Source organism: Lactuca virosa, chromosome 8 (assembly GCF_052849685.1).
Source record: "Lactuca virosa cultivar CGN04683 chromosome 8, Lactuca_virosa_CGN04683_v6, whole genome shotgun sequence".
In the NCBI taxonomy this organism is placed as follows: domain Eukaryota; kingdom Viridiplantae; phylum Streptophyta; class Magnoliopsida; order Asterales; family Asteraceae; genus Lactuca; species Lactuca virosa.
Window position 1 is genome coordinate 136,719,653 of NC_136433.1, and position 16,033 is coordinate 136,735,685.

Sequence of the window (16,033 nt, forward strand, 5' to 3'; positions counted from 1 at the left end):
GAGTGACAGGGTATTATGACGCCGATTTTCAGACCGACAGAGATGATTTGCGCTCTCAGTTGGGCTGGGTGTTTACCCTAAATGGAGGAGCAGTGACATGGAAAAGTTCCAAGCATGAGACTGTAGCTGATTCAACATGTGAATCAGAGTACATGGTAGCGAGCGAAGCATCGAAAGAGGCGATATGGTTGAAAAACTTCATCGGAGACCTTGGAGTTGTACCATCCATAAAGGAGCTTGTGGAGATTTTCTGCGATAATGAAGGGGTGGTCGCCTTAACAAAGGAACCGAGAGATCATGGCAGATCCAAGCATATCAACAGAAAATACCACTTCATAAGACATCGAGTAGAAGAAGGACTTCTCGTAGTTAAGAGGGTATCGTCAGAGGATAACCCACCAGATCCCCTTACGAAGGGACTGAGTAGGTTTAAGCACTTGCAACATGCTAAGAGTATCGGGCTGAAGGACGATATTAGTTTTAGTGATTAGATAAATATTTAGAAACTTGTAATAGCTAAAATGTAATTGACATTTGATGATTGAATAAAATGAGTTTTATTTATAAGTAAAGTTACTATCTTGTGTCAATTGTTTACTATTGTTTCATTTTTGCATGTTTTGACTTCCGGAATAATAAGATTATTCAAACTATCCACAGTCGATCATACTTTGGAAGTAGGTTATGAGGTTAGACTGTCATGAATTGGCTTGTAGATTGTCTAAGGTGTTAGACATAGCAAAAGTTTGTTACAACATTCATGAGTGCTCTTGAAATAAGATTTGAGTATTGGATTAAACCCACGCTCACATGAATCACTTCATGGAATCTATCATGAGTGATTGTGAGACGATAATATCATATAATCTTCAAATATATGAGTTGTTGAATACGAGTTGGTTATGCATTGATGGTATGAAAACGCATCAGTAACTTGATGTTATAAAACATATCGTTGTGCATGATTTAACAAGTAGTTAGTACAAGAATATAAGTCGAAGTTTATCTGTTCCTTTTATCCTAAGAGGATTAAAATCAATATCTTGGGCCCCTCGATGATTTTGTTTTGGCTTATGTGTTGGGCCCGGTCAGGACTCAATTGATGTGTTCAATTATGTTCTATGTCAAACAAATCAGAAATCGAGATACAAACTGCAGGACAATAAGTATGACTATGTTCCATGTATTTGTCCGCATGATATCTTGAAGAACAGAGGAATATATAATCCCTTATCTAAAGGACGCGTCACTAACTAGATCAGAGTTCGACAACGGCTTTTGAGAGCTACGATTGCTAATCGGATTTTGAAGTTGCATTGGCAGTTATAATTATTGGACTCATCCAAGTGCGAGACTGTTGGATTAGGTGTCTAAGCCCATAACTATAACTGGTATGTACTTGAACCGATAGTAGCATGGTCCTTTTGGGTTGCCTTCACCAGAGCAATTTGATAGAATGGACTTTTAAGAAAGAGGTTATTTGTGATTTATTAATATATTATAAGTATAATATATTAATTGAGAAATCATATTATTTAATTAGCATTGATCAAGAATTAATTTGGAATTAATTTAGCGATCAAAAGAGACTGATTAAATTTACGGGGACTTATTAAGTAAATCAGTGATACTTATAGTATGGGCTAATGATCCATGGTTTATTAGGATGGGCTAAAAGGTTTAACCCATGGAGCCTAAGAAATATGAAGGGTCCTGGTGCATTAGGGTTTGCATGGATGAAACCCTAGTCTTTGCCACATTATAAAAGCAACCCCCTAGCCCCTAAAATCGATGCTCATGCATTCTAAGAGAGTGAAAACCGATTTTGAGCTATATAGCCTTTTCTCATAAATCCTTCTCTTGCATTTGGTGTTTGTGACACATTATAGGCATCACACTTGAGGTGCTAAAGCTTTCTAAGGCCAAGAACTACTAACTACATCAAGAGGTATTCATCTACCTTGGTTTTTATGTTATATATCCTCTATGTATGCTAGTTAGGATGTATGCTTTGGAAAATTGAAATTGCATGTATAATTAAAGAAAACTTAGATCCAAAGCATCTAGGGTTGCATGTACACCATAGGAGTGTTATAGTGCTGAAAACCCATCAATGCCTTCCGATCTAGCAATTCCCAATCCTCATGTTTCATTTCTTCAGGTTTACTTTTGGACAATGGTTCATGTAAATTCTTTTGGTAGAGGTAGTCTTCGATTTGATTTTTCCAGAAATCAAAATCATGCCCATTAAATTTGTCGATCTTAACTCTCCCGTCTTTAGCCATAGCTCTGATACCAGTTTGTTGGGTGATAACAAAACAAGTTAAGAACTTCAGACAAATATCAAAACAAACTTCAGTGAGCTTGCGGAAATAAAACTTCTGAAAAAGTAAATCAAGTGAACACAATATTTAGCGTGGTTCGGTCAAGGTGACCTACATCCACGGGAAAACGAGAGAAAGAGAGAGAGAGAGAGAGAGAGAGAGAGAGAGAGAGAGAGGATTTTATTATCTTCCAAGAACAAATACAATCACACACAAAGGTTACACCTCACTTGAGCTCTCAAAACAAAAGAATCTCTCTTGCTTACTAACTACTCCAAAGGAGTGCTTCGTCACAGTGATTACTCTCTTAAAATTTTTGCACACATACAATGATGGAGACATGAGTCTATTTATACTTGAGGGATCATACCCAAAACCCTAATGGGCCAAGCCCATTGACCCATAGGCCCATGAAATGTGACAATCAATCATATCCCGCCATGCAACATTTTCTAGAACATTCTTCCATGTCATACAACCCATAAGCATAAATAGCACACATGATGAACAACCTTGACCATACTGGAGCATCATGATGCACATGTGGCGCATCATGAATACTAATGGTCCAACATCCATCATGGTGGCACAACATGGTGTAATCCTCGAGCAATACCAACTTCTAAGCATCCTTGAATGATCTTAAGCATCATAGAGGACTTCATAGCATACTTGGCTCATCTGGGATACCATGGCTCATCAAGGAACCGAAATTGCCCATCTTGCACCATGATGGCGCAACATGTGCAAGGATGGCGCAACAAGCATCAAGTATGGCGCAAGAACTTCTTGGTTGGAGCAACATCACCATCTTGGCACAACAACAACATGCATGAAGCAACAAGGCCATGCTTGGCGCAACAACATACTCCATGGTGCAACAGGAGTACCTCATGGCGCAATAGAGGTACCCCATGGCGCAAGAGGGAGTAGTTTGGTGCAAGAAGGAGTGCCCTTGGCGCAACAACATCCTTCTTGGCCCAACCCTTCAACCGATGGTGCAACAAGGTTCCCTTGTTGCTCCATATCACTCCCAAGTGCTCCAAAACTCTTCTAGATGCTCAAAACCCCCTTTTATACGATCCGTTCCTTTGGCACTTGATCCGTTCCTTTGTCAGACGATCCATTCTCTTCTCAGATGATCTGTTCCTTTGTCACATGCTCCATGAACCTCAAGTGCTCCATTGAGTTCCAAGTGCTCCAAATGCTCCATGAACATGATTCAAATGCTCCATGTTGGACAAGACTTCATACCTCAACACTATATACCAAGACACATAACCTAGTGGACGACATTGGTGCCTTCGACCCACGAGTATAGTGATGAAAACTCACCTCAAAGTCTAAAGATAGTTGAACTGATCACTACATCAAATAGCAGCTCTACAAGTCACAATGGTCAAAAAATAAAGCAACCTTGTTGGATCTATACTTGAACCCTTCTTCTATACACTTTTTCACCGCCTTGTTCTTCAAGATTCCACATTCCAATGGAGAAATAAGCTCATAAATGATGTCAAAGCTAAAAAAACAAGTAAGAGGAGGCTAGGGTTTCTTAAGGAATGATCTTAGGTGATGGAGGATGGTTATGATAGGGTTTCCCATAAGTTAGAGCCCTTAAATCAGGTCTCAAAACCAAAGATTTAGGGTTTTGATCTACCCAGATTATGCCATGTGTAACATAAATTACGCCAAAGGGTAAAATAGGAAAAGTGATGTTTTAGACTTCTTCCATGAATTAATAATTTTATTTCGGTATATTTTAAGTCAAAAGTAATTCGATAAGACTACGGAGCTCTTCAATGCCTTTCTGTACATATAAAGAACGCCGAAAACGGAGTTGAAATGAAGAAGTTATGACTGTTTGAAGTTGAAGTGGAAACTGAGGGCTTTTGAATTATGCATGGCGTAACTAAAAGTTACGCAGGTTTGATATATATATATATATATATATATATATATATATATATATATATATATATATATATCATTACTATATATAAACACCCTATTATTCTGGTATCGTTTAGAAAAAATACATAGGCTTCAAAAACCTCCATGTAAACCAGTCTCCAAACAACGCAATTTACCAACATCTCGACTCAAATTCAATCGTTCTCATCATCGCATCCATTTGAATGCTCTTCCTTTTGAAATTCGACATAATCATCCATTCTCCATCTTTCCAGTCACACATATAGTTTCCTCTCCAACAAGAATTCGGCCATATCTTCCATAAAAAGAAAGCCCTAATTATGCGATCAACGATAAATTCATCATTTTGTTGGCCGCAAAGATTTGGAAATTGGAATCAAAGAAGAACGACTCAACTTTTCTTTTTTCCGTCACCATCTTTTCTACAGGTATGTTATCAACACGAACCCTAATTTGCTTTCAGTTTTTATTAGTTGTTACTGTTAATCCAATCGATGGATTTCTTTCCTCGTTCAGTTTTTTTTTGTTAACAATTTTATGCCCAATATCTTCTTCTCATTCTTCCATACGTCACAATCAACATCATGTTGTATAGCAAATAACCCTTAATCAATGAAGAAATTCAGCATTTGATTGCACCCATTTTAAAAAGCAGAGTACCCAATCTTCATGAAGGTTGGTGTTGTACGTGCTTCTGAATCCTAAAGTAGAAATATGCAATTTTCCTAAACTGCCCCAGATTTTCTAATGTTATGATTTTGGTGTGACTGCAAACCAAAAGTTTTTGTTCAAATTAAAAGTTGAAAAAAAGGCAAAACGATTGTATCGATTTAATTTGCATTTTAGCACATACCCAACGTGATTTTCAATTAAGGATTAGGGTTCACCAAGTTAAACTGACCAAGGGTGGAAACATTGAATGCAATGGGCTATGTCTCCTTTCATGGTTGGGTATAACAGACTTATAGGTTGAGTAGTCTTGCATCCATGAACCTCCATGACCTGCATCAATAATGTATGTGAAGACACACACACCCACACACACAGAGAAGAAAAGATGCTTCTTAGTTGATCAAGCACAATCACAAGTTAAGATGTGAATTTCATTTCATTTTTATTAATGTAAATGCTATACAATTATTTCAATAAATGTCCGTGTTTCTTTATTTTCATTGCAGGTAGAGGGTCTTAAAATTGGAATTATTTGATGATAAAACCCTGGAAGAGGCAACAACAGTCTCTTCTGCTATTACAGACCAAATTGGATCACTTCTTCCACTCACCCACCGATTCTTCTTCACTTCTAACCACAAAGGTTTGAATTACTTTTCATTTCAGTATTCCATTTTACTCTATGTTTACTGTCACATTCCACTCCTTTTACATTGTTAATAAGAAATTTGATCTATGTAATCGAAGAAATGGATGCCCAACTTTAGGTAACGTAGAAAGTTCTTTAAACCTGAATAACGTTCAATTTTGTTATAGGTTTTTTTGTGATATGTGTAAAGGCTGAAAACACACTTTCATGTTTCTCTAGCCAAAAACACACAGAAGTTGAAGCTGTTAGTCACTTCATTCAGTAATTTCTCTCCATCGTTCATTGATTTTGGTTTAATTTTTTTTTTTACATTTTCGATGGTTTTTGTGATGCTAAAAAAATTGAGGTTTGATTTTAGTTCTCAGATTTTTTTTTGTGTGTGTTTGTGTTTCTAAATATCATCATTTTCCATTAAAACAAATGATTTGAACATACATAAGAAACTTTTGGTCCCATTGTTAAGACTTTTTTTTTGTGATATCTCCAATTTATATTTAATAGAACAAAAAAAGATAAAATATAACCCCTTTTGTTTTACTGTGTAAAAGTATATTGCTTTGTAAAGTATGTCGTTGCATCGGTGATCCCCAATCTAACCTAGGGTGTAAGTTTAAATTCTTATATCAATTTATAGATTATCATAGCAACCTACTTTCCTCATGCATTTCGAAAATTATCCGAATCATGTTAATTTTACACAACCTGGATGGTATTTGATTATTTATATTGTTAAGTTTGTCCTCGATTTTGCAATTTGGATCACTTTATTTACCGGTTAGTTGTACACCAAATTTTGCAATACTTTTGAACTTCTGGATTAGAGTAGTTTTGTGCTGCAGTGAATGGTAGGTTAAGGAATTTGCTGCAGCAATTATTCGGGGGTTTGACTTTGGGTTGTAACATATTGTCATTTAAATAAAGCTTGTTAAGGTGTACGGCTCGAATTTAAGCAAGCAATAAAATTAGTGTAAGATATTGTCATTCTAAAATCATCGTATGGGAGTTTATACAATCCAGTAAACATCAATTTCTCTCGAAAGTTCCCAATTTTCTTTCAATTTGTTCAGTGGTTTTGCTTCTATGGTATGATTGTGTCCGATGAGTATAAAATTAATGTAACACCATATAAAAAACATGAAAATAGCAACCCTTATTTGTTGACCATCATAGGTGAATTTTTTATCTGATAATTTTTGTTTATTGAAAAAATGTTTTTTTTAATAAAATTGGGATTTTATGGCGGTCTTCAATACCGTTGTTACTATTAGCTTCTTAAATGAAATTTAATTTCGTTATCTATAACGGCAAAGTATTTTGGTATGAAAATTAGTGAGACTTTGACTTTTGAACTCATTGTAGAGTTGGCTAATAGTTGCACAATGTGTTCATGATGTTTTAGAAGATTATCCTCGTTTATGAACGACTCATTACGGAAGGTAAAAAAGACGGTAAATGCAAAAATTAGCCACATATTTCCATTCACTTACTTATCATAGCATCCCATTTTAATTTTTTTTTCCAGTATATCTATCCAATTGTAGCAATATCATTTGAATACAAAGCAATTTTCACGGCTTAAAGTACAATACACTAATGCAAAAGGAACTAAATTACAATTCTCATAATTGGGTAAATAAAGTAGGTTTCTAAACTTTGAGTTAAGAAGGTACAATGCTTACAACATTGCAATGCTTCTAGCCATAAAATACCTTTTTTTCACCATTAAAGGAACAAAGTTAGCTATTTATTTGCTTACTATGGCGATGTCTTTTTTTTGTATATTTTATTTAGGTTCTTCATTTCCAAGTTATTTTTCGAGCATTCTACATTTTAAAGAAAGACTAGCCATTCTTGTATTAGTGCATAAAATTTGTGTTGGGAGTGTGTTCGCAGCTCTAAATATTTTATATGTTATGATTTTTGTCTATATATCGTCATTTCAGCTAACATATAATGTAATACGAAAAAGAAAGTAGCATAACCAAGTAGATATTTTACTTAAAGAATGCATCATGGGTGCATATCTTAGCTGCAAGAGGGGATGTTAATAAAGGAGTTATAATGGACAACGCATGGCATCCATCTAGACATTTGTGGAATATGAGAATGTTGTAAAGATAGAAATTTTTAGATCTATACATGGTGTTGATATTCACCTAATATTGTTATGTTATGAATTATATGAAATTGATGGTGGTTTGCAATAAAACAATAAACACATTGTTTCTAGAAGCCGACATCATGGTTGGTTCTTTAATTGGTTGATAACAAATACATTATTTGTAATTCATTTCCTTATCCCTAAGGCTGGAGGGAGTGGCCCTCGCCAGCCTCTCGCCTCCGGCTCGCTGCGAGCGCCAACACCACTCCCATCAAAGATTCTATAAGAGTCGCTGCCTTTTTTTTCTTGGATGGTGGGCTCTCATTAGCTGAAACCTTTTTAAAATTTTTTTTTTCCAAAATAAAACCTATTAAACTAACACGTCACCACTCCTTATTTTTTGCAACTTGGATGCTACCACTTTCTGCGGCCTATCTGGCTTCAAAAAATTTGACATGACATCAAAATATATGATGTGACAACATACAAAGTATGCAACTACTTTCCATCTCCTTACCAATAATTGCAACATCTTTTGTTCTTTACCGACAATAGCCACATACTCGGAATTCCTTACCTATAATAACGATGTACTTGCATTTGACAATCCAAAAAACGACCCAAAGTGGACTCCACGGGCCGTGCTTAGCACGGGCCTCAAAACTTATCTAGTATATATATATATATATATATATATATATATATATATATATATATATATATATATATATATATAGGGCTAGGTTAATGTGTTTCTTACATTTATTGTGTGCTAGAATGCACCAATAGGAATTCAGCAATAATATTCTTTCAGAATGAATTCACATCTAGGTTTTTATGTATGGTTCATGTTTTGTTTCAGGACTCACTCACTTAAAATACAAGAAAGTTGCATGGAATATGAAGAACGGCACTCTCATTCTGCTAGAATACACTCTCATTTTTCTAGATACAAATTTATTCTGAAAGAATATTATTGCTGACATTAATGACGAATTTAATTAGTTTTCATAAAAAAAAATTTATAATTATTGATATCATTTAATATACATATAACTATGGAAATCATTTAATATCTATATTTATTTGATTGAATAATAATTTAATTTTACTAAATTCTTATTGGTGCATTCTAGCCCACATGTGAGAAACATTTGAACCTAGCTCTCTCTTTCTCTCTTTCTCTTCTCTCTCTCTCTCTCTCTCTCTCTCTCTCTCTCTCTCTCTCTCTCTCTCTCTCTCTCTCTCTCTCTCTCGCTCTCGCTCGCTCTCTCTCTCTCTCTCTCTCTCTCTCTCTCTCTCTCTCTATATATATATATATATATATATATATATATATATATATATATATATATATATATATATATATATATATATAGAGAGAGAGAGAGAGAGAGAGCGAGATATATATATATATATATATATATATATATATATATGTGAGAAACATTTGAACCTATCTCTTTTTTTCTCTCTGTCTCTCTGTCTCTCTCTCTCTCTCTATATATATATATATATATATATATATATATATATATATATATATATATATATATATATATATAATGAAAGAATAGTTTTAATCTCTTTTTGCCACGTGTCATTCTAATACAACTCTTCATTAATATTATGTTACATGTCATGGAGATATATTAGGCAAATCATTTCAAAATTCAAATTTATTTTCTTCTAATTATATGTTAAATTTGAAGTTATAATAACTTTAAAATTTTGATATATCTCTTAATTAATAATTTATTTAAAATAATTGATTAATAATTATGAATCTTTATTATGAAAGTTTAATTAATTTTGTAACCGTGTTTCTCACAGTTATAAACTAGTATATATATATATATATATATATATATATATATATATATATATATATCAAACCTTTTCTTGTTTAATTTTAATTTAATTATTTTTTAAGTCTTTTCTTACAAATTTGATGGACGTGAATAGAAAAAGGTTAAGTTAAATAATTATTCTAACATTAAAGAATAAATACTAGTTTTTTTGAATAATTTAACACTTTTCGATTTGAACATATATAGATATACTTTGAATAAAGTATAATGAACTTATGAAATTTATCATCTATATAATTTTCCAAAAGTAATAGCTTTATGATCTACATATGAGTACTGAGTATTCCCGACTTAGGTCGAGTATTCGTTAGTCTGTAAACGATTAACTTAATACTGTTGAACAACTTTAACCTATTATTTTTTCTTTTGAAAAATCGGTTATTGGTTAGGAGTTAAATTCATCAAGTTAGTTAATTCGTCTACGCTCGAGTTTAAACCTGAAACCTCCAATCTAAGAGACTTTCACCTCTATAAGCGGGTTAATACCACATTGACGCAAAATTAACCTACTTATGTTTGACAAAAAAGAATGCCGGTCAAAAATATAATTTAAAGTGTAAAACAATAATTTAAAATGATCTTTAAATTATTCGTATCAAGAACACGCCACTTTGATTGTGGTAGGACTTGTTCCAGTTTATCAATAAATATTGAAATCCATGGGTAATGGCCACATTTTTTCCAAATATTGGAATTAGTGGGTAATCCGCCATGCATAATTACCTTACAAATTAGGGTTTTTAATTAAATCTTTGGGAAATTCATTGGTAATTTTGGTGAATGATGCAGTGGTGTTTATTCCTTATAACTTAAAATGTGCGAGTCCAAATGGGCAACTCTTACTAGACTAAATACAATGACACGCATAATGGTGATATAAGTAATGCAGCTGAGAAAACTCCAACCATAGGACACATATAGCAACAAAATATTGTTAAGGAACATTAACATATAAAAATAGTAGGCTACAGTTGAGTTCATGGCCGTCATATTTGTTTTGAACAAATGAACGAACAAGATTAAACAAATGAACGAACAAGATTACTAGATTCACGAAAATATGATTCGCTCTCATTTAATAAAAGTGAGATAGGTTGGTGGCGAGTGTTCTGATTTAATACCGATGACAAGGGCACCAAGCAGGCAAACTTTCATTCTACTTTTTGTCTTTTTTATATATTATTATTTTATTTATTTATTAATTTAACGTTCATTGTTTTTTTATTGACTTTTTCTTCTTCCAGTCTCTACCACGGTTCTCAAAAGCGCACAATGACAGTAAACCACGACCTAGACAACCCAAAAATCTTCGTGTGATCAGTACTGTCGTTAGATATGTCATGTGTCAAGGTGGATGAAAGCATGTCATGACTCGTTAGGCAATACGAAATGAGTAAAACTCATGCATATGTTGAGTTGGAAGCCTAAGATGTTCTTTGTTTTTTCGAAACGAAAACGTTTCAAGTCTACGGACTACATCTGCAACCTTATGCAGCATAAGAGGTGGACCAAACGACTACAACTTGTAATAAAAAGTTTGTTTGTTTTCTAACGTTTGCAAGTTGCTATAATAAATTGAAATTTAAATAAGCTGATTTTACAAACTTAAAATAGTTTAATATTACAATAATTGTGCTAAGAATACACATAGAAGACCATATATTACAAGTGAACTTTTTTGTTAAACATATTATATTTATTCATTTAAATTATATTTAATTTTGTGGTTGTTAACCAAATTGTTCTTTAACATATAAGATATATCAGGTATTTAGAGCAAATATAGAAGTCACTTTAGTGACACTATTTATCTACACTACATCGAATAAAACCGATTCAAATGTTTCTTATTTGAATTTTTAATTTTCAATCATTAACTTTTAAATTTGATACGAAAATACAATTCGACTAAAAGTATTCTCTCGTTAAAAATAATTCTAAATCAAAAATTTATTTAGTATTAATCATATGTAAATCGAATATAAAGATCATTGTGATGATATGATTTCTAAAAACGTTCATATAAAATAATTAAACAAAACAATTGCTAAAAAATAACAAATAAAATTATTAATTTAGCAAACAACATGTTTATTTTGTTAAATTTTCCAAGGCGATAGTTATTTTCTTCTATTAGCTTCAATAGAATTGGATAATTTTGGTGATTAACTTTATAATTTTTTAATATTTGGTTATAGACAATGTAACAAAAAAATATTTATATGAATTTTACCAAAAAGTTTTGAAATTATGTAAAGTATACTTAAATTGTTTATAATATCTTTCATAATATTATTAAAATAATAAACATATTGTTTAAAAAATAAAACAATTATATGTTGAATTTTATAACTTAAAGTAAGGTGAAAAGAGGAGTATCCAATTTTGCATTGCGCAGCACACGCGTAACAGTTTTAAGTCAGAAGATTAAAAACAAAAACAAACAGTTGTGAAAGACCAAGTGATGCGCATGTACTGCACGACGCAGCCAAGCGTGTTTAAAAAAAAAAAAACAAATAGCCCACGCGTGACTTGAGCGGGGGGGGGGGGGGGGGGGGGGGGGACACTGTGACATCCCCAAAATCACGGCCAGAAAAGACTGGTTTCATTTATGCTTTTAAAATAATTTCAGAGTAAATCCATTGATTTAAAAGAGTTGCGGAATTTGTTCTCAAAACGAAATATGATAAAATAAGATTTACCAAAGCATTTCTTAAAGAAATGTATTTTCATTATATAACAAAACTCGGGATGTCATGTTCCGATACAGACACAAAAGCATAAACAATAAAACATAGACCTTGCACAGTTATATACAACTACTGGTCTATAAACAAAAATATCTTCACAAGTTCTCCAACTTATGCTCTCGCGCCACTACCTGTAATACAAAGAAACCGAATGGGTCAGGCATGGGAGTCTGGTGAGCATATAGGGTTTTCAACCCACAATAAATAATTATATTTAATTTCACCAACCAACAATAACCCGATTACCCATTCCCGTTATCCTCACTTTACGTCCCTATGACAACAACTATTACAAGGGACCTAATCTAGGATGTTCATCAGGACGGACAATACTGCAAAGGGGTTTCCTCAGCAATGAATGTCCTAAGGCAACCATGAGGGGGATAGAATACAACAAATGAACACCCAAGTTCACTACACCTACAGGTTATGAGCCTGCCAGCGTTCCACTGAACTGTCTAGAAAAGTCTGTGGTCGTCATCCATATTCTGCTGGACGACTAGATCACAATCACATCGAGGCCTCTCATCATTTTTATTTCATCACACATCACTATCTACCCATGTTCTACCCAACATATTTGTAGATAAAATATACTTGTTTATATACAGCTAAAACCTGTATAACATATTCATTCAATACTCATACCACATAACAAATAGTATATAATCACATAGCACGTATTTCATAGAGTATAATTCATATATGTGTATTATCAGAAAGCAACTACACACTTACTCATATCATATATCTAATACATTCATCAATACTTGTATTAAAATCGTGTATATGAAAGGGACTATGCACTCACTTGATAAGATGATTATCGGACAGCACTACGGCTCTAAAAGTAGTATTCTTCGGTGAAACCGGGAGATCTTCACACACCGGGCTTCTCGCGGGCAGAGCTTCGGCTCGGAAACTCTTTTCTTCTCGGGATCTTTGGGGCTTCGGGACTCGCTTCGGGTCTCGGGATGATACCGGGGCTTCGGGGGTATAACTTGCACGTAAATCGAGGTAATATGGAGTGAGAGGAAAGAAATTGAGCAACAAAACTCGGATGACCTCGCTTTCTATTTATAGGAGGCTGAAATCATATGCTCACGTCGTGAGCCACTAATGCTCACGTCGTGAGCTCGATGTCATGGCGCTTGTCATCAGGCCACTTGCTCTGGAAGATGTCTATCACCTGCCCACGTCGTGAACACTGTGCTCACGTCGTGAGCTCTGACACAGTGTCGGGATTCGTGCCCCGAACTTCATAAATTCATATATGTCGCATACGAGCTCCGTTTTTGACGTTCTTTATATGTACGAGTAGGTGAGATTATTCTCTACAACTCTCGTTTAGACTCCGTCGGCTAATTTTGACTTTATTTTTATTATATTATTTTTAGTAGGCCGGGACAGGAAAACTCCGTTATAAATTCGTAACTCCTTCATCTGAAGTCCGTTTTCGTCTGTCTTTTTACCGTTGGAATACTATCGACGAGATCTTCGATTCTCGTTTAGATTGTTTCTGCTAGAAATCACTCGATCTCATATTCGAACTTTGGGTTGCATACTGCTAAGTCGAAACTTCGAAAAATCATAACTTCCTCATACGAAGTCAGATTTAGATGTTCTTTTTATGCACGCTCTCGGTTTAACGTATTCCGCGACTTTCGTTTAGATCACTAAGGCTAAATATCGCTCTATCGTAAATTCACTATTTACGTCACACAGTGTCGTACTGGTTCTGTTGCGAAACTTCGACAGGTCATAGCTTCTTCGTTATAACTCGGATTTCGGCATTCTTTACATATTCAGAATCCTTGTCACGACCACTACGTCTTCATGTATCAATATCGGTTCTATCTAACATTTTATTTTATCGCTTATTTTTATTCTTAATTCAATTAAGTCACGCAATTAAGCATAAAACACATAATAATCAAACAATACATTCTTATTATTTCAAAATGAGTTACAAAGGTTAACCTAGACTATTACATCAATATTAATGTCTAGTCTAGAAACGCGGGCGTTACAATTCTCTCCACATTAGGATGATTCCGTCCCCGGAATCACACATCAACAAACAAATGCGGATAGCGACTCATCATGTCACTCTCCGTTTCCCAGGTGAGATTTGGCCCATTCGTATGTTTCCATCGGACAAGCACTAACTCGACCATCTTGCGTCGCAACTTCTTAGTCTTTCGGTCAACGATTGCCTTTGGTTCTTCAATTAACCTCTTGTTCTCATCAATTCTCAGTTCCGAAAGTGGAATCATGTCGGGAACTTCTCCCGTGAATTTCCTCAAGTAACACACATTAAAAGTGTTATGAATTCCATTCAGTTCTTCGGGTAATTCGAGCTTGTAAGCTTGGTTCCCAACCCTCTGAAGAACTTTAAACGATCCAATAAACATTGGACTCAACTTTCCCCTTTTACCAAATCTTATAAGTCCCTTCCATGGCGAGACTTTAAGCAAAACCGAATCTCCAACTTCAAAAGTCATCGGTCTTCGCTTTTTGTCAGCATAGCTCTTTTGACGATCCTTAGCTGCTAACATTCTTTCCCTAATTATTTTCAACTTTTCAGCAGTCTGATGGACTATCTCAGGTCCCATAAACTGCTTTTCCCCAGCCTCAAGCCAACAAGACGGCGTACGACACTTCTGTCCGTACAAAGCTTGATAAGGTGTCATCTTAATGCTCGAGTGGAAACTATTATTGTAGGAAAATTCTACCAAAGGTAAATGTTCATCCCAGTTACCTTGGAATTCCAGGGTACATGCTCTCAGCATATCTTCAAGTGTTTGTATCGTTCGTTCGCTATGACCATCAGTCTGTGGATGGTAAGTTGTACTCAAACACAACTTGGTACCCAATTCCTCTTGTAGACTTCTCCAAAACCTTGAGGTGAAACGACTGTCACGATCCAATACAATCGTTAACGGAACACCGTGAAGCCTCACAATTTCCTTCACGTAAGAATTCGCAAGCTTATCCATAGACCATTACTCATTGGTTGCTATGAAATGCACACTCTTAGTAAAGCGATCAACGACTACCCAAATCATGTCGTGACCGTTCTTTGTTCTTGGCAGTTTAGTGACAAAATCCATAGCACTGTCTTCCCATTTACCCATAGGCACAGGTAAAGGTTCTAAACTCCCATATGGTTTCTGATGTTGTGCCTTAACTCTTGCACAGGTCACACACTCGGCCACATACTTTGCGATATCAAGCTTCATCGTCGGCCACCAGTAGTAGGGTTTTAGGTCCCTATACATTTTAGTGCTGCCAGGATGAATCGATTACATGGTTTTGTGAGCTTCTTCCATCAAAAGATCTCTTATTCCTCCTGACTTAGGTACCCAAATACGATCTTGGAATATCTTCAGTCCATGACCGTTTGTACCGAACACCAACGTTTTGCCCAAACGTTCCTCCTTCCGGTCATTCTTTTCAGAAGCTTCCTCTTGAGCTTTCTTTATACTCTCCACAATTGTCGAGACAACTTCTATTCCCAACGCTCTTGGCCTTTTTCTCTCAAGATTGACTTTCTGACTGAGAGCATCAGCGACAACATTTGCTTTACCGGGGTGGTAAGTATCTCACAGTCGTAGTCCTTAAGTAATTCTAGCCAGCGTCGCTGCCTCATATTCAATTATTTCTGACTAAAGAGATATTGGAGACTCTTATGATCAGTGAAAAGTTTACACTTCGTACCATAGAGGTAA